Below are 18,453 nucleotides of genomic sequence, written 5' to 3'. Positions count from 1 at the left end.
TCATAGCATGGCAACTGTAGTTAATAATACCATATCACATATTTGAAAGTTGCTAAAAGAGTAGATCTTAAAAGTTCTCATAACAAGAGAAAATCTGTTAACTAACTATAGTGACAGATGTTAACTAGACTTAATAGGATAATCATTTTGCAATATATACAAATATGCAATCATTATGTTATGTTTAAAACTGATATAATACTAAATGTCCATTATACCTCAATTTTAAAAAGAAAAAAACTTCAATTAAAGAAGAAAAAGACTCTTTAAGTTGTAAACACCAGAACACACATCTAATACCACCTGGGACCTCTAAGTTCCTTAGATGTCAAGTTACCCAGGGCATTCCATGCCAACGAAAATAGGACTCTTTAATGAACATATAAATGAATGGAATCTTTTTTTATTTTTTTAAAGATTTCATCCACCCACTTGACAGACAGAGACACAGCAAGAGAGGGAACACAAGCAGGGGAAGTGGGAGAGGGAGAAGTCCAATGCGGGGCTCGATCCCAGGACCCCAGGACCACGACCCAAGCCAAAGGCAGACGCCCAACAACCGAGCCACCCAGGCGCCCCTGGAATCTTTTTTTTTTTTTAATACATTCTACTTTGGTTTATAAATTTAAATCTTGAGATTGCTTCTCTATTTCTAAAGGCCTTCTTTTTTTCACCACCGAAGTAGATTGATTTAATGGGGTGAAGTTCTTGTTAATTACACACACATATACATCTCCCAGGAACAGAGCAGAAATTATATAGCAATATTGGAATCAGTCCAACGCATTCTTATTTTGACAATAGGAGAGGATTCGTTTCTAAAGGTTCCAAAGCCAACGACACATTCTTAATTTGACAGTTTCCATTTTACTGATATAAGAAAAACATGTCATTGGCACCATGTTTTTAATGCTTAATCCTGCACAACAGGTTACAATGCAAAGCTAAAAGAGATCCTAGCTAGCCACTTTCAAAGTCAAATGTCTAATCAAACAGTACTGTCATAGCAGGGGGAAAATCAACATTAATTAGCCAGTTCTAGAGGAAATAGCTTGAAGCACAACGAAATAATACACATACAAGCATCGAACTTTTCAGCGATAGCTTTAAAATGTGCACCCACACATTTCCAATGGGCTGTTTTTGCCAGAGATAAGAAAGAGAGCCTGACAGTAATGAAGTTGTAGAGGTACTTGATGCAATTTTTCCCAGGCAGACCAATTAGTAATTGTAGCCTTGAAAAGAATGATTTTGTAACTTTCTGTCAAGGGAAATAGTGCCAAACTTAGCAGGAAAGGAAAAAAAAAAAAAAAAAACGGCATTTTATTTGCCTCTGCCATGACAGCTTTCCTTTTCTCTGGAAAAGATACTGGCCTTCCTCACACCAGGGCCCTGACAACTTGGTTTGATGTTCCTCTCTTCAATACATAATCCTGAGTGTGCTGATGTGCAGAATTTTCGCTGCTAAAGAAATCCACTCCGGCACCAGCAGCTAGCGGAAAGCTATATATTACTGATGTGTTAATCAGCACCCTTTTCAGTTGCAAGAGAAATGCCACCTCACACCGGCTTCAGGCAAAAGGGGATTTGGAGGCTCAAAGCCATCGGGAACCTGCCTGTTCGTCTCTCAGGTCTGCTTTCCTCTACATCCCCTTCAATCTCTGAAAAGATCTCCTGTGTCATGGCAGGGATGCCCTCCTGTGGTCCCAGTTATACGCTCTCAGCGGAACAGCCCACCTACTGCCTGGATCTCTTTCATGTTAACTCCAGGAAAAGGTCCCAGCCAAAACTGTCACCGGCCTGTCTCAGGTCACATGACCTTCACAAACTAGCCACTGTAGCCAGCGAGGTCCAACGCTCTGAGTGACAGACTGTGGTGACCCAGGGGCTCCTGGCACGGGGTGATTGGGGGTGAGAATGGACAGAGTAATTCTACAACCCAAAATTGGGGTGCTGTGGTCAGAGGAAGTGAAGGACACTAAGAAGGCAAAAGTGACCAATGTTGCTTATAAAACTTAGTCATACTTTTCCCCCCAAGGTATGTGCTTGCTTTCTACACAATTAAAAGAAGGACGAACATGGGGCGCCTGGGTGGCTCAGTCGTTAAGCGTCTGCCTTCGGCTCAGGTCCTGGGATCGAGCCCCGCATCGGGCTCCCTGCTCGGCGGGAGGCCTGCTTCTCCCTCTCCCACTCCCCCTGCTTGTGTTCCCTCTCTCACTGTGTCTCTGTCAAATAAATAAATAAAATCTTAAAAAAAAAAAAAGGAGGATGAACAAAAAGGATAAACAAAGCGGGAGACACATTGCTTTTCTTAACTAAAACATACTCCCAGGCTAGTGGCTCAACCACCCTCCTGGTATCACCTTGGAACCTTCATCTGATAGCCTCTCAAGATCTCTAAGGAAGATGAATGAATGAATGAGAGAAAGAGCGAGTGAGCTTACAAGTCTTATGTACGTGTATGGCCCATGGGCACTTCAAGGTCAATGTATCAACAACTGACCCCCTCGTATTTCCTCCCGATCCCACCTCTTCTCCTACAGTCTCTGTTTCTGGAGGTGCGACTGCCGTTGCCATCATCCCAGGGAGGCTAACGTCACAAATCCCAGCCTTCTCCTGCTTTCTCACCATCTCCCGCCCTCAGTGGCACCCAACGCAACATCGTCACCAAGCCCTGCCAGTATTTCCTCCTAAACGTAAGGCTCTGTCTATCTCTAGTCGCACCATCAGGGACCACACCGACTCTCGTGTGGACTCCCACGGTGCTTCCAAGCTGCCCGCTTCCCCGGCCCCCCCATTCTTGCTTCCGTCCGGAGCAGCAGCTAGAGGGATGGGAGTTTGGCCGATCTCTCCCCCACACTCCACAACCTTCCTGTGCTTCTCCCTCATCTACCACCACGGTTTCCCAAGGACAGCTTAGATGGAGGCCCAGCGTGTGGTGCCTTGAACAACGTGATGGCTTAAAACAACAGAGATGTATCCCTCACTGTCCTGCAGGCCGAAAGTCTGGAATCAAGGTCGTTGACTAACCTCTGCTGGCTCCTTGAAGATCAAGGTACCAGCTGATTGAGACCCTGGGGACTCTCTTCCTGGCTTGCACACAGCTGCCTTCTTCATGTGTCCTCACCTGGCAAAGGGGTATCCCTCAGGAGTCTCTTCTCACAAGGGCGCTCATCTCATGACCCGCCCTCATGACTCTTCCAAACCTAATCACCTCCCATACACCCTACTTCCAAATGCCATCACAGTGCGGGGATAGCGCTTCAACATGGATTTGGAGACGGGGGATGCCTTCAGTCACACACACACACACACACACACACACACAGTCCCTCACCAACTGGCACTCTTCCTTGTTCTCTACTTCTTTCACAATATAATGTCCATTTTATATATACATTAAATGTATAAGCCACAACACAAGGCGAGAACAGAACACCACTGCTCGTGTCCAAATGCCTTCCTACCCTGAAAGCCATTAGCAGCTGACATTTTGTGCTTACTTTTCCATTTCAAGTGTGTCTTAGCTATTCATTGTAGCCTAGCGTTACTAATATTAAGATGGCATTGACGTTGGAAAAAATGGTGGGATGTGTCCTACCCCACATATCCCAAGAAGTGGTTCTTTTCTCTCTTTTCTTAAAGATTTATTTATCTGAGAGAGCCTGCACACCTGCGTGCACAGGGGGAGGGGCAGAGGGAAGGAGACTCCCCCCCCACGCATGGAGCCTGTGGTGGGGCTCGAACCCAGGACCCCCAGATCAGGACCTGAGCCTAAATCAAGAGTCGGCCACTTAACCGACTGAGCCACCCAGGTGCCCCTCCTCAGAAGGAGTTCTTAACAGACACAGCTGCTGTTCAGGACCCGCTGACCCAGGCTTAGTATCTTTGGCCCATCTGTGGCATGTGATGTCCACCTGACTTTGATTTCCACCAAATTATAGGACTGAAGGTTTAAAGTGAAAAGCTACAGGTGTTCCTGGGTAGCTCAGTCGGTTAAGCGTCTGCCTTCAGCTCAGCTCATGATCCCAGGATCCTGGGATCGAGCCCCACATCGGGCTCCCCGCTCAGGCGGGAGTCTGCTTCTCTCCCTCTCCTTCTGCCCCTCCCCCACTTGCACTCAGGCTCGCTCGTTCTCTCTCTCTCTCTAAAATAAATAAATTTTAAAAAAGAAAAACTACAGTAAAATGAGAACTGATAACAGCATGTGGCTGATTCGTGGATGTCTCCTTCTGCTGAGATGAGTGACGGTGCAGTCTCTGGAGGTGCGAGCAATGGAGGGGTGAAAGTTACTTCGGGTGCCTTTGCCTCCATTTCTTTATCCATAAAATGTGGATGGTGGGATCTACCTCATGAGACTGTCATGAGGGTCAAATATGTTCCCATATGTCATGGAATTAGCCCAAGACCTGGCATCAATAAATATCAGCTCTTTTTCTTTCTAATGAAGGAAGCAGTTTTGAAAAGGTGGGACTCCAAATCTCAGAAGCCAAGAACCGAAGGGAATATGCACCTCATCTGAAAGGGGCAGCCGTGCCTAAACCTCAGCTGCCATCGCTGTCCCGTGGGCTCTCACGTGCCAGATTTCAAGATCATCAAAAGGCAGGTTTTTGTGTGAAATGGCTGATTTTTCAAGTTGCAAATTACCATTTAACATACCACATGGCCCAACCCTAACCCAGCAATGGACCTGAAGTGTGTGTCCCGTGTCTGAAGCAGGAAAGGAATGGTGGCTCCTGCTAATGTTGCCCCACATTAATTTTACCCACATTAATTTTACCCCAACGGCGCATCCCTGGTCCCTCCTGGCAACTCCCCCATTTACTGCTCCTGTTATTGCCTCAATGCATCTAACCATCTACCCATTCCTCACTTTGTCTCTCAAGGACTGAAAAAAATGATTGAAACCAGCAGCCAGCCACCCAGCCAAATTTTAATTGAAAGGGTAGATTGCCGTAATTACTCCTCTGCCCTGCAAACCGGCTCTCCGCGAGCCCAAGAGACCTCCAGACTCTCCGGAGGATGTTCACCAGCACACACTGCTGGACTCCGATGCTGAAGGAAGCCCCCCACCCCACCCAACCTCTACCCCCAGATCGCCTAGATCTATCCTGTGCTTAAAAATGGCCAAACGAGAGCTCACCCGACAAGGAAGAAATGCTAAAATGCCACAGTGGAACTATTTGTTTTTTCCCCGGCTTTGTAACTTGCCCTCGTGTGCAATGTATCAGGCATCTAAGAATCCCATTCATTTTTCCAGAATCGAGTCTCACGCATTCACAGAACCACTCAAACTTCCGGTCCCCACCAGCGTGGTCTTCACAGCCACGCAGACAAGAGGGAACTGTTGGAAAGCTGTCTTGCACTCGGAATCCACGTCAGCCAGATGCCTGACAATGAGGAGGCTAGTGTTATTTAACTGTGTGATGGGTCCTCTTTAAAACAATGGTGCCCAGAAAATAACTCGTCTCTCATTGTTTTATTACTTTACTGTTGCGCTTCTATTTTTTAAATGACTGTGTTGTGCTTTTTGCAACTATATTGCACTTTATTATACCCTCAAGGTGTCGTTTAAGGGTATCTGTATTCTCATTTTCAGGCATATGGTTTGCAGTTCTGCAACAGTTGGAACAAGTGGAGTTGTAGTAAAGTAATTTGAGGCGAAGCCAGTCTTTGAAGCTTGTACTTTTAAGGGCTTTGAATTGGGGGGGAAAAAAAATTTTTTTTGTTTTACTTATTTACTGTGGTTTAAAGGACCATTACGTTGGCTTGTAAATCGTTCATAATTTGAGAAAGGACAGTTTCCTTAGAGCCTCAGAAAATGGCCCACTTGCCACCAGCACATTTTCCATCTTGGTGTGGTAATAAAAACAGCATTCAGTAAATGAAAGACATTGGAATTTGTTTGGATTTCGTTTTTGAACTTTTTATATAAAACACTTCTGTTCCATTAGGATAATCCTATTTGACTTGCTTCTCTCAGTCAAAGAAAAGGAAAAAGCTATTATGAGAGAGCCAGGAACAAAGGATTTCCCACCCCTGGTCGGGCTTTTGATCCCCACATGGTCGTAACAGGCCTCTGGCGGTAGCCAATAACTTCCGGCTTCAAAGGAGGGGAAACAGGCTTAAAAGCACCTCCCAATGATGCCATGAGGTTTGTGGCCAGCAGACTGCTCTCCTGACCCTGTGTACAATCTCTTTCTGCCCTCAAGTGATGGATACAATTACCACTGTTTTACCTACAGAGAAACCCCCACTATTATTTTACGGCCACCGATTTCGACTGTTTGCCCCTAACACAGTCATGGTGTTGAACTCCACCATCGTACACTCCATTTGTGTTAAGAAATCAAAGAATGTGAAACACACAGTCCCTTTCATTTTTGTCAAAACACCAGAGAAGAAACTAACGGTTTCACAAACAACTCACCATAGCACGATTTTAAGTGAGTCTTTTTTTTTTTTTTTTTTTTTTTGCTAACGCAGCAAACTACTTTACATAGAAGAAAGAGGATATAAATTTGATGTTGTGCTGGATCTACACAAACAAGAAAAAAAAACACTCATAATTTTGGAAACTATCTAGTTCGCTAACTCCATCAATTTACAATTAACCTCAGAATGTCAGGCCATTACTATTGCCAGATTAGCTGGAAAACACTCTGGATCCTATAATTCTGTGAACCAGACCTTTTCCTTACTTATCTATTTATTCTCTCCTTCCCATATCCTTGTTGTCTCCTCTGTCCTCTCCCATTCCTTCTCATCCTACTCCATCTGCCACAGCTCGGGAGCGATGGTGGGCACAAGTCATGGCCACCATTGTGGTATCCGCAGGACTGAGGAGCTAACCAGGGAAGTCAGGCAAAGAGAGGCAGCCTCCACCAAACACAGAAAAGACAGAATGGTCCTAGGCCATCGACCCTCCACCTTGCGCACACCATCCATGCTCTTCTCCTTGTGGGTCCTTCTACTCACTTCCCCCCAAATATGTCTTTGCAGCTCTCTCTTTCTAAACCTTCACACAGACCATTCTTTCTAAAGAAAGAATGCCTCCCCTGAGTGCATCTATGCAAATCTACTCTTCATTTCAAAATACAGCTCAATTCCTTCTCTTTCTCCAAGCATTCAAGGACCAAAAGAACAGGCCATGAACCTTCCTATCCTTGAATTCATGGAGCAGTCACTCTCCACAGCTAGTATTTTATTCATTCAATAGAGCACACTTGAGCACCTACCATATCCTTAACACAAGGCTAAACTCTGCACTGCAGGATACTTTTTTTTAAATGACTAAAATTTACTCTAGCAAGGAAGAAAAGATGACACATGACACAAATATCTGTATGACAATGTAGAATGGGATGAGCATCATGAAAGATATATAAACTAATTTTATAATTCAGAAGAAAGAGACAGATGACTTTTCTCGGGGGAAATTGCTTCAAGGATTTGCTTGTTAGGCCAGCCTCGGAGGAATGCCAATCTCTGTCACATCAGTATTTGTGGCCTGGAAGTCATCCCTCTTGCCTTCTACCATTCATGGCCTTGCATTGTTCACTTACATTTCCAAATGCTTCTGTCTTGCCACTCTAGATTCTGAGCTCAAAAGGGACTGAAATCTTACCTAATATTTTATACAGCTCCCTCTCTGCCTCCTATATAATACTTATGCAGTAAATGTCTGTTTATTTCCATCCCCCCCCCCAAAAAAAACACCTCTTACATAACTCTTACCAGTTTCCAGGTTCTGTGCTGCATTGCAGGGTAGTTATAAAACAGAATATAATCATAAAATCCAATCCCCAGGGCGCCTGGGTGGCTCAGTTGGTTAAGCGACTGCCTTCGGCTCAGGTCATGATCCTGGAGTCCCTGGATCGAGTCCCGCATCGGGCTCCCTGCTCGGCGGGGAGCCTGCTTCTCCCTCTGACCCTCCCCCCTCTCATGTGCTCTCTCTCTCTCATTCTCTCTGTCTCAAATAAATAAATAAAAATCTTTAAATAAAAAAAAAAAAAAAAAAAAAAATCCAATCCCCACTTAAGTGAAATACACAAAGATTTGATACATTGCCACCATAAGGTGTACGGTACATCAACAGAGACGCACCCTCAGAGTCAAAAGGATAGCAGCCAACTTCTACAGAGAAGAACCTGGCCAGGGACTGGTGCCCCTAAGGAAGTGAAGAATGAGCAGCACTTCATAGGTGAGTGAAGGTTTACCAGATGGACAAGGAGAGAAGTGGTGTTCCTGATACAGCAGGAAAATGGGCAAAAGCCCAAGACACGACATTAGCAGGGGAAGGTCTTTATTGGTCACACTAACATCTTACCCTGGTGCCTCTCATATGCATAATGCAGAATTAATTCAACCACTCCTCTTATTCTTTATGCTATAAAGAGTTTTATGTTATAAAACTGTATGGTAAATTTTATGGCAAAACAATTTTTTGTTTTAGTCTTGTGGTTTTCCCTTACTTTCAGTCCTAGAGGATATCCTCAATCTGCATCCTCTTGAAATACAACGTAGTCAATTAGTTCATTGTTGGTTCACTACTTCCGCCAGATTAAGGAAGAATTCATTTTAACATGCAAATAATTTCCCTTCAAATACACAGTGTTCCCTTCCTGAGGAAACATTCCACACAAGATTCCTCCTAAGCAACTATGTAAGTTAGCACTGACATTTGCCTAAAGCAGGCAGCCCTGGGGAATATACCAGAAATTGTGGGCAAATCAAGAGGCCTTTTTGGTAAGGGATCTAGCCAATGGCCAATCCCATGTGGCTTCTCAGATTTACCAGGATTCCCAGCAGGGAGCAAGCAGCCGCAAGAAATTTGGTCTGAGTAGAACTTTCCACAATTGGATTTCATCATCACTGGCCCCTCTCTCTCCTCTGCCTCACTGCTGCTCTCTCCTGAAAATCAAAACTAACTTCCTCATCCCCAATCCTTCTGGGGATTCCTGACCTAGGAATTATAAAAATTTAATGTTATTGGACAAGTAGGCATTTCATTTAAAATCCCCATCTCTGTTTTAATAAAGGCATCATTCCTAAGATAAATGCTCCATTTTCTGAACATTTGCATGGATCTGAGCTTGTTTTTTCCCCACAGGCTATATGCCGAGACACATTAAAAATATCAGTAGGCTAGGTTTCAGAAGATGAAGGGAATTTTGGTCTAAAAGATGACTACGAAAGCTGTGAGTAGAACAATTCTAAAAATAGCTCCTTGGTAGAGATTTCTATATTATTACTGGGTGGAAATTGGACATAGGAAAGCATTTCATTGACAAATTGGGGGACTAAAAATAAATGGGAATTTCATGCTCAGCTAATAAGCCTAAAAAACACATCACGTGGAAGTTCAGTTAAAGAGAAGAATGGAAATTAATTTCAAGAGACTCTCTAAGAGATTTGAGGATATATTGACACTGAGAAGTGGGGACCAACTGTGATGTGGGGCAGGACCGGTTGCCCCAGTGACTCCATGGGGTCAGACATCATGCTACAGATTTGTCATTTTGCCCAAGAGTCCCATTCTCTAAGCTCCTACATAGAAAAGAGATGTTTGTCCAAAGTAGCAATAACCATGTTCCCATAAATGTTAAAATAATACTATTTGGTTCTACCCCTTGTGGTAGGGACTGCCTACTGCCTTTCTCTCCCTTCCTGATTTCCATGCCAGGACTGGAACCTTAAGACACAATCAGTTGATACCCTTCAAGCTACAGTTTCTAGAAAAATCCAACTCAGCCTATGCCATTTGTCTTCCAAGTGAGACCTACAAAAGTCCTCACTACTCATCACCTCTGTTCTTCCCTGAGCAGCCCCTCTGGCCTCTGACCCCACTTCCCTCATACACATCACACCCACTGGCGTCTATTCCTGACAAGGCTGTGCATGGCATGGCTTCCTTCCCCATACATCTCCCCTTTTGCTCATATCAACAGTCACTGAACAGATAGGCTCTGCCAGCCGCTGTGCAGGGGAAAGGCTGAGGATGAATCAAAATATCCCAGGCCCTTCAGGAAGACAAGTGAGACCAACATTTCTGTCCTGGGAGAGAGCAAGCACGCTGAGAAAGGGAGATGAAGGGGCTGAGGGAGAGGGGTTGAATCAGTCTGGGGCCCAAGTAGGATGTACCTATGGAGTACCAGTCCTAAAGCGAATGCATTTTCAAACTCAGGAAAAAATTAAAATGACACATCTTTGTTTATTCCATCAAAAGAGAGGGAAGAAAATGGAACCAGTTTTGCCAACATGTTAAGTGTAGCCATTAACTGGGTTCTCCATGACTTGGGTCTCAAAGAAACCACATGGCCATGGTGTTGGCAGCTGGGTCACACATGGAGCTGGAGAGCAGGCCCGGGGGCTGTCTTCATGGCTGTCATCTAGGATTCCATATTGGAAACAACAGGGCAGCCAGGGGTTGCTTCAACCGTGGTTTTCTCCCATGAACTGAACTACGGAAGCATAAAGAATTTCCGTGTCTCTCGTGACACGCCATATTAGGGTGATATACTGGAAAAGAGACATTTAAGGGCCTCTCTTTGGGTCCATTCGCCCCATTCCCACTACATCTGGGTAAGAGTCTCCATTCAGGAGAAGGAGCTGATGACCAGACACTAAGTGATCATACCGTTCAAGTCACCAACACCTCTGTGATCTAATCCAGATAATTAAAACCACCCTTGACCCTTCTGTCCCTATTATTTGCACCTCCCATTCAATTTATTACAAAATCTTACCACACTCACCTCCTATATATATCTCTTGACTCCATCCACATCTCTTCTAACCAGTGTTGCACACCCTAGCTCAGCCCACCATTATCTGCAGTCTATTCTCCACAAGCTAGACAGAGAGAGAGAATCTGATTTGTCACCCTCTCTCAGATTAGAACCCATCAATACCTCCTCAGTGACTGCCCTTAGGATAAACCCCTAACTCTTTCCAGCAAGGTCTTCACGGTCCAGCTTGAACCAGTTTTCTTAACTTCATCTCCTTACCTTTTGTATATCATTCCTCTCTATCTCCACTTGCCCATCTACTACACACAAACACACACACACACACGCTCTGTGATACCTCCATATTGAATATTCACGTCCTTCAATGAGCCACATTCTTTTCCTTAACCTTGATGTTCCCTATCTCGAGAGCATTGTTCTTCCTGCTCATTTTTTAGTACTTATCTTACAAGTTAATTCTTCCATGAAGCTTTCCTTGAGCGATCTAGTCTGGGAATGCCATTAATATCCAATGTTTCCCCATTTCCATGTTGTTATCTATCTACCTGCAAGCAGACATGCTCCTAATAGATGTGGGATCAGGACCGAATGACAAATGGAAATCCCTGGACTGGGGTTTGTTTTCTCCTTTCTTTCCATTCATGTTTCTATCATAACTGAGAGGAGCCACACATATATTTGGATTCCAGAGCCCATATAGCCAAGTTCTACTGCTATCTCCTTTCTTAACTGCCCCAACCAATCCATGGGCCTGGCAGAGTTTATGGGGTCAGTGTGGTCTACTCTTGGGGGCTGGATCTGGAAGAAGCCAATCCATGCCTGAGAAGCTGTTTCAACCATTGAGGCACTAAATTCCCAGCTTGGACTTCCTGGAAAAGGGTAGGTGCAATATGCTTAAGGTGGGAATTGTTTCCCTGGCCCCAGGAATCCCTGCCCGTGGGTAGAGTTGGGGGGCTTCATATAGTACAAAGCCTAATGCAGGGGCCAGCATGCCAGGATCAGGGTTAGGGGGGGATGCTGCCTGCCTGCCACCCTCCACATGAACTTAAACTCCTAACAAAGATGCACCGTGATAGCCTGATCACCACATGTATCATGCAGTCCTTGTCAGAGCGTGTAGTAGCTGTTTAGTAAGTACTGACTAAATAAATTAATGACAGACTTTGGGGGAGACAAAGAAGAACTGCATGAGAATTAATTTAAAAAAAATGTCAGATCAGCAAGTATTTACTGATCCCTTATGGGTAAGACACCATAAAGATTCAAAAATGAACCGGTTGTGTCCCCCACACTTAACTGGTTACAATCTACTATATGTAATGATATGTACTTAAAACTGTAGTGTCAGGCAATTAGTTGTGTGAGCTCATGGTGAAATACGATTATGCACACTTGTTTCTTAAAGGAAAATATTTTAAGAAAGATACTGATCAATAGAGAGCTAACGCAGCTTCATAGTTACTAGAGAATTTGGGTGCAAAATTTAATCGAGATGGCTGACTGCACCACAAGTGAGACTTTCTATACATTTTAGACCCATTTCATTTTAGTAGCACCCTCCATGTGTTTGCATTTTTGCCTGGTTAGAAACTGTGGAATGCAAATGACCTTTTTCTCCTTGTCCTTTGTCCTCAGCATAATAACCTCCTTAAATAATTCTACCTTCCTGGGCAATGTGGTGTCTTGTGAACTATCACAGACCGAGCTCTTCACAGGGAAAGGACAGCAACTGGCTGCGCATCGTGCTCTGACACGAGGCTTGTTACTATTCCTGCACAAAACACTTCATGACTCCAGCTACAGAACACCAAAGACGTGTATTTGCTGGCAACTACTTACAAAAGAAGCAATACATAGGCCAGATAATCAAAACTGCACTCCTCAAAAACTGGAAGATTTTTTCATTATCTATTCTTGTTATTTTTAAAAGCCTCTTCGGTAAATACGGCCCCTGGCCCTGAGGTCCTCTCTTGCAGGTTCCATTTGATTGCAATTGTTCATCTTCATTAGGAACTTCACCTCTAAGTGAGTGTGTTCAAGAGAAAGCTTGGTGGGGGTTTCAAGGCAACAAGCAGTTGCTTTCAGTCTTCAAATCAGAGATTCTAGCCTGTTGATTTTGCTCTTTTCCAAGTGTTTTCTTTGGTTTGGCTCCTTGCATTCATTGTTAGCCTTGGATCCCTCGTAAATGGAATTTCCCAAGGTATTGTTTGATCAACATCTTAGTGCTTTAATGGTCTCCACGGCAGTACACAGGTCACACCTTAACAAACTTCAAAGGTCTCCCAACTAACAGAGATATACTATAACCTATCACATTACCTGAAATAGATTGCCCACTTACTGAGGTGGGCAAACTTTTTGCTCTATAAAGACTCAAAATACGTTAGGCTCTTTCAAGATGCACAGAAGAGACATGTGCTCAGGTTACCCCCAAAAGGTCATGGGATTTCTTGCCCATGTTAATTAACCCAAGTTCTTTTATCCTTTCTTCATTACGTTATAGGGTACCCTGTCAACCCTGCCCTCCTGACTCATCCTCATCAGCCAGCGAGGCCCATGGCATTCACTGCCTCCAGGAAGAGTTGCGGCAGCAAAAAAGCAAAGAAGAAGGAAGTCTCCGACTGGATTAGGTCTCGAGGTTCTAGTGTCCTACAGCAAGAGGAACAGACATGACTCAAAATATACCAAAACCATGAGGAATCTGAGCTAGCACCTCTTCCTTGATGACTGTACCAAGATAACCTCGGGCTTCCCAAGGCTGCGGGAGAGAGGGGTGGTGAGTGGTGAACCAAAGGAAGGGGACGTACACAAGCCTCCAATGAGGCAGGGCTCAGAGGGACCATGAGGTGGTACTGACATCAGGTTGCCTGGCCTTCCTGAACTTTCTGCTGCCACCAGCACCTTGCAGTCACCGGGAACTGGTCAGCCTCCCAAGACAGTCTGGTCCCCACCCTGAACAATGCAGCTCCCTGCTCCAGAGAGCTGTACCACCTCTCCTTCCCAAGGCTCCCCACAAAAGCCTTGCTGTGACAGTAGACAGCACATCTTCAGGGACCCTTTGGCAAACAATGCCAAGCTACCCCACACTTTGTTGATCCCAGTAAGCTAACCCAAGTTCCAATAACTCAACACTCATGAGCCCTCAAAGAAGGACAGGAAATTGTGTCCCTCCTGAGAAACAGGTGAGGTGGAAAGTCCCTGCACCAGTATGTGAATGCACCTGGGCTCAACTATCCCTAATGCTCCACCCCTACCCCCCATCCTCAGCACTGAGCCAAGCGGCGATAAAACACAACATGACATCAAAATTATCCAGAAAGCTAGGAAGTCAGCAAACATTTGGATTCTGCCCTGCCAATTCTCAGAGACTAGAATATCAGCTAAGACTCATTGCAACACCAGCCTTCAAGCCATTTTGTCCCCTCAGTGGGTGACTTCTGCTGTTCCCCATTCCAGGGCTCTGAGGGGGCAGATGACACAGCTACTCTCCCTGGTTCACCTGCTCTTGCTACCAGCAACTAATTCTAGGAGTCCAGAGTTCAAACTACTCACGTGATAGAGCCAACTGGTTAGCTCATGTGGAAGGACTAGACTAAGCCCACAGGCCACATCCCTGATAGGCCACAGGCCAGCCTATGAGTTAGCTGCCACTGGATAGGGAACCAATCACTGGCCTGATCAGTGAAGCCAAACACATAAGAGGGACTTGAGTATGGTGGTGATTCTGAGACTTCACAACAAGGGACACCGTAACTGGCAAGTACTTCACATGGCAGGCCGGGCAAGGACATTGGGATGGAAAGACTATTATCATTTGCAGTTTCTGACAGCCAAACTCCAGGGGAGGGACGTCAATGGACCGATGTCACACAACTCAGTCCTGGCTGAGTTGGAACTAGAATCTGGTTCTCTTCCTATTGCAGAAGTCGAGATATAGACTATAAAGATAAATTGAGGGGCATGCATACCACTTTCCATGTTGCCAGTATTTCAACATCTTTTATTTCTGATGTGTCCAGGTAGAAACAGAACAGTGCTGACCATGCACCAGGCACAATACTAGAGAGATGACTTAGATCCCCAACAAAGCAGGGAGTGCGCAGAGGAATAAAGGCTAGCTCTCCTGGACTGGAAGATTCCTCAATCATCTTAAGCAAACCAGCAGCATCTCTGTCCCGCAGGACAGGAAGGAGAATAGAGAGCCACCAAAATCGCTAGTGTGTGCGCATTTGTGACTTCACGCGCTGAGTGTCAGGGGCCCTTGGACTCACCGCAACACCTCCCACACAGTGCTGTCTTGGGTTGCCCTTTCTGTGTTGGTGAAAGACAAGTTACAGTCATGCCCAAGATTATTAATTTGAGGGGCGCCTGGGTGGCTCAGTGGGTTAAGCATTTGCCTTTGGCTCAGGTCATGATCCCAGGGTCCTGGGATCGAGTCCCACATAGGGCTCCATGTTCAGTGGGAAGTCTGCTTCTCCCTCTCCCTCAGCCCTGCTCCTTCTCTCTCTCGCTCACTTTCTCTCTCTCAAATAAATAAAATATTTTTTTAAAAAAAGAATGTTGATTTGAATTATTCAAGATCCCTTACAAGCATTTCTGCGATACTGTATGTCCATGTGTCCCATAACCAGGCATTCTGTAAAACCATGCTAAAAATAACAGGGTTTTGAGAGAAAATAGTGTTGAGGAAATCGAGACAAAATCTATGGAACTTTGTCACTGCAGACCTAACAAAAAGACTAATAAGTCTCACAGATATATGGGCACAGTTAACTTGCCACTGACATGAGCATCCAGTACCTCAATTGGCAGATTATTTGGGGTTTGACACCTGAGACCCTAGCTTCCTGCCTTCAGATCGAAGTCCTTCAAGGCATGTGCTTCTAGTAGAGACCAGTTTCATCAAAACTGAAAATCAGATCCTTTGTTTTAATATGGTAGGAAATATCTTTTTAGCTTCTTTCTCTGTGCTGTTGACTTCCTCAGATAGCTTAACACGTTGAAAAGTTAGCCATCTTTGAACCCTCTAAGCCAGACATTACTAGCACTAAAAGAGGTCAGTTCTACAAGATTTTTGGATTTTTTTTCTTGAGTTCTTCATGTCTGGCCAAAGCTTGCTCTTTGTAAGAAAACTTGCTTCTAATTATTTCCAAACGTTAATGTGGCTTGGGAAAATTCTGTGCAAATCCACATGACTGGTGCATTTTACTGACATCATTCCCTGTTTACCAATTGTGTTTTAGCCAGTTCACATTAAATAAACATGCACTGTAACAGAAGAGTCTGTAGTGCTTTAATTGTCCTGTTTTTAGGGTGGAGGAAGCTATTAGAGCAATACCATTTTCGCTGGCATTTCTGTTATCAGTTGGAAATAGAAATCACAAATTATAGATAAGCAGCAATAGCTGAAAGCACATTTAAGAAAGTCAAAGTTACCCTGACTCCCTGTGAGGTGAGTTCAGTATTACTGAGCTGAACGATTCAACAGAAGCAAATGGTAAATGGTGGTGTCAAAAATAGAGCAAAGAGTAGAATGGAATTATCCTTTCATGCTCTCTATCAGGGTATGTATTAGGTCTCTCAAATGAAAACAAGAGCTGAGATCCTTGAAAGCTAACAATCAGATATGCTGGTAAAATTTAGATCAAGGAATAAGCATACCTAGAACTTTCATCTCATTAAAGAGACAAGGAAGAGAGAGGTGGTAGGAGATGAGGTCACCTGGGTTCTCCCAGACATATGAACACTGATGGTAAGTACCAGAGATGAGAACTCTCAAAAGGAATAATGTTCTCATGAATTCAAACTTATTTAATGTCGTGTCCTTGTTCCTCATAAAATAATCTCCTGCACCCTCATGGTCCACAACACAGCATGGGAATTCCTGCTCTAGGGCAACGCATCAGACTTAGATCCACAATATGTGGGGAACATTCCCTCAGGTACTATCTCAGCACCAAGGAGAGTTCCAATTCAATCTGGAGATCAGGCCGTTCCTCTATGTTTCTCCTTCTGAGCAACCAAGGGAAATCTGGTCCAGCTGACTCCTTCATCTAGCTTTTGGTGTATGTGCGCTACAGACAGATTCCAAGTGCACATTCCAATGAGTTATTTTGTTCCCCCTGCCCAATGAGACAGGCCCATTCCTACCTCATTTCATCAGAACCCTGTTCTAGAATTTGTTCCAGAACCAGAAGTATACATTTTTAAGAATTAAATTTAGGGAACAGTGGCAGCTCCTGGGTGGCTCAGTCAGTTGGGCGTCTGAACTCTTGGTTTTGGCTCAGGTCATGATCTCGGGTCCTGAGCTGAGCCCTGCATAGGGTTCTGCACTCAGCACAGAGACTGCTTGAAATGCACTGCCACTCCCTCTCCTTCTGCCCACTCCCCTACTCGTGCATGCTTCCATGCAACGCTCTCTCTCAAATAAATAAATAAATAAATAAATAAATAAATAAATAAATAAATTTAGGGAACAATGAAAATGTGAAAGCTTATCTGAGAATGGAAGCGATAGTGACCCACTATGCCCTGTGTGTTTGTGTGTTTGTTTGTACACACATGCATATGTAAAGTCAAAGTCAATCCTCCACTCATTATAGCCATTCTGTGGGTACAAAGCCATTTCTCCTCTAACCACTTGGAAACTGAGATGTTAAATATGCTCAGGTAAATTTTTTTTCTCAGTTGAAAACCTGAGCACTGGAATTATAATGCAAACACATCCACAGTGGCCTTCCACTGTACTTGAATCTGCTCCTATCTATCTATTTCTCCATGAGACTTGTTTTTTTCCTCCCCTTAAAAAGGGAACCAGAAATAAAATAAGGGCATAAGAGAAAATGAGCTATGATTTAGGTTGCCTTTTTTCTTCTTTTATTTCAAAAGAATGCTCTGGAACAAGGAATACTTTTGTGAGGTAAAACAGATGATCCTCTAAGAGGGCTGCACAATATGTGAGCATTATTGATTTTTCTTCCTAAGTCATTTCAGCGATACAATCTTGAGCCTGGTGACCATCGATAGTAAATGATTTCCAGCCAGACACTCAATCGTCAGACCTGCTTCTCTCAAAGGTTTAGCACTTCTGGTGAAAATACGTACATGGATTTTGAAGGACTAGTAGTATGTGATAGAAGATGTAAACTTCAGATGATTTCTACTTATTACAATAAGCCTATAGCTGGAATTAACAAAGGAGCATGTGAAATGGAGCTGAAATTCCTGCTAGGTCTTTTTATTAGTTTATTTTTATTCAAGGCTTGAGAAATTACATTAATGAGATCTATTGCTTCCTAAACCTTAAAGCTGAAGTGAGACAACATTAAATCACCCGGGATGCAGATTGCTTATGTCAAAGGACCCTAAATAAGACAAAACTTTAAGGTCTTAAGGAGAAGCTGACCTCCTTAAAAGGTCAGCAATGTTATGATGCATGGGCAATAGGGTCCAAGGGACATTTTTTTTCTTTTTTTACAATCCCTGGTGAGCCCCCTCTATAGCTCTAACTTCAACCATATTCAAACCAAAGTCCTAGGAGAATTCAAGATCATTGGTTCTCTTGAACTGTAGAAAATGTTGATGACTTAACCACAAAGTTCACGTTTCAACACAGCTCTCCAATCAAACAACAACCCAAACCTTCAGGTTCAATTCATAATCTTCCAACCATACATATATTCTCTCCATCTCCCCATCCTCC

At 44.0% G+C, this 18,453-nt stretch overlaps 1 long non-coding RNA gene across 1 annotated transcript in view; it reads right to left on the bottom strand.

The window, feature by feature from the left end:
* LOC116645174 overlaps positions 1 to 18,453 on the bottom strand; it is a 108,166-nt gene that overhangs the window by 41,939 nt on the left and 47,774 nt on the right. The window lies entirely within an intron of this gene.

Source organism: Phoca vitulina, unplaced genomic scaffold (assembly GCF_004348235.1).
Source record: "Phoca vitulina isolate PV1807 unplaced genomic scaffold, GSC_HSeal_1.0 scaffold32, whole genome shotgun sequence".
Classification (NCBI taxonomy): Eukaryota; Metazoa; Chordata; class Mammalia; order Carnivora; family Phocidae; genus Phoca; species Phoca vitulina.
Note: the sequence above shows the minus strand (reverse complement) of the source record. Positions and strands in the feature narration are given on the sequence as shown.